We start from the raw sequence: 2,500 nt of genomic DNA on the forward strand, positions 1-2,500 counted from the left end.
GTGCATTGGGCTCGCACCTTGCACACACAAGCAATGCCTAGACAATCTTAATCATAGCTCAACCGCACACTCAGAGGATTGGATAGCTTCTTTCGAAGCCAACCTACCCCCACACGTGTGAGAGTGGCCAACAATTTGCTAGCTTCTTCATCAACTCCGCCGAAAGCCATCCTCGACATACCCGTGCATTGAGAAGGTTTGGTGGCCGTACTCCCAACACAAAAGCATACCGAAGACAACCCCAAGCTAAAGCTCACTTGAAGCCAACGCATCGTCACCATGTGTTCGTGTGGCCGAGAATTGGGTAGCTTCTTCATCAACCCCGCCGAAAGCCATCCTCGACATACCCGTGCATTGAGAAGGTTTGGTGGCCGTACTCCCAACACAAAAGCATACCGAGGACAACCCCAAGCAAAAATTCATTTGAAGCCAACCCATCGTCGCCCACAACTAGTGGGTGAATGGTGTGCTTCCCGGGGTTGGCATAGACATTCCCTCGCATGCAAAAGATTGTCGATGCGAAAGATTATCTATGCCAACCCCGGGAAGCACACCATTCACACACTCCCGACCGGTGTGGTGTGGCGGTGATTGGATAGTTACGGATTGAGCACTTGCCAAGGATCAAAATGTGTCATTTAGAAGAAACATTTTCAAAAAGTTTTTAAAATCTTGTGGGTTTGCAACTCATAAGAGCGTCACTTTCAACGTCCCCGGTATTGGATTGAGTTTCTAAAAACAACCGTGCACACCGAGGTTAAACTTTACCAGCTCCACTCCGACTCGCCGCTCGCCCACAATTTGTTTGCAACGAAACATTTGTTTTTAATTTTGTTGGTTTGAAATTGTTTTGAAAAGGTTCTTTAAATCTAGTGGGTTTGCAACTCATAAGAGCGTCACTTTCAACGTCCCCGGCATTGGATTGAGTTTCTAAAAACAACCGTGCACACCGAGGTTAAACTTTACCGGCTCCACTCCGACTCGCCGCTCGCCCACTAGTCCGAAGGCAACAAAACATTTGTTTTTCATTTTGATGAAAATTTCTGTTTTTAAATCTTGTTGGTTTGAAATTGTTTTGAAAAGGTTCTTTAAATCTTGCGGGTTTGCAACTCATAAGAGCGTCACTTTCAACGTCCCCGGCATTGGATTGAGTTTCTAAAAACAACCGTGCACACCGAGGTTAAACTTTACCGGCTCCACTCCGACTCGCCGCTCGCCCACAAATCCGAAGGCAACAAAACATTTGTTTTTAATTTTGATGAAATTTTTTGAAAACATTGGCTTGGCAAGCCCCAATCCGCGACTATCCACCCACCGCCACCCCACACGGGTGGTTGTTGTTGAGAAATGAGGTTGTGGTCGACATGCCCGTGCATTTGAGAAGGAGTTCCTAGCACTCCATGCTCTCCCATGCCAAAAAAAAGCCTAGACAACCCCATTTCGCAACTTTCCACGCCTTTTTTTTCCTCCCTCACCCATGGCGGCGGCGTGGTGGCGGCGGCCGGATTCCGGCCACCACCGCCATGGGTGGCAGCCCCCCGACCCCGACACCAAACCCATAATACCGAGGCAACATATCGAGGCAACATGACATGGGTGTGGCGTGGGGGAAGGGGGCTGCAGCTAGGAAGGCATGGGCTGCCATGCATATGCAGGCAACACACACCCCCCTATATAGCATTTTATGCATTTAGCCCTTTGACAGGAAGAGACATCACCTATGCGCGAGGAGTCATAATGGGCTCTAAATAATTCAATACAAGGTATTTGGACGTGATTTTTTGCAGGGATACTAAGAAACATGCAATCTATGATGGGAAAAAGTTTCATAAATTTTTGAAGTCGGGAAGTATTTTTTATTATTTTTAGAAGTCGTAAAATTGAAAAAATCATTAAAACAAATCCGGGAGGAATTTTTTAGTTTTGTAAGTTGGAGAAGGTCCTAAAAATCATAGACTACTTATGGGGAGCTTATTGTGCGAGGAAATTTCAATAAAAACGGGGTTTGACAAGATTTGAAAAATTCTGTCGACATTTGAAAAAACCTGGAACCATGCTGCCGGCATGCTGCGCACATGCTGCGCGCAGGCTGCGCGCATGCTGCGCGCAGACTGCGCGCAGACTGCGCGCATGCCATGGCAGGACAAGTTTCGCTAGCCTCACTGTCGACAGATGCGCAAGCTGCGCGCACAGGCTGCGCGCATGCTGCGCACAGGCTGCGCGCATGCTGCGCACAGGCTGCGCGCATGCTGCGCACAGACTGCGCGCACGCTGCGCGCATGCCATGGCAGGACAAGTTTCGCTAGCCTCACTGTCGACAGATGCGCAAGCTGCACGCAAGCTCCGCGCACGCTGCGCACAGCCTGCGCGCATGTTGTGCGCAGGCTGCGCGCAGGCGCCGCGCATGCCATGGCAGGACAAGTTTCGCTAGCCTCACTGTCGACAGATGCGCAAGCTGCGCGCACAGGCTGCGCGCACGCCATGGCAGGACAACTTTCGC

Source organism: Prunus avium, unplaced genomic scaffold (genome assembly GCF_965620075.1).
Source record: "Prunus avium unplaced genomic scaffold, drPruAviu1.hap1.1 HAP1_SCAFFOLD_19, whole genome shotgun sequence".
NCBI classification, from domain to species: domain Eukaryota; kingdom Viridiplantae; phylum Streptophyta; class Magnoliopsida; order Rosales; family Rosaceae; genus Prunus; species Prunus avium.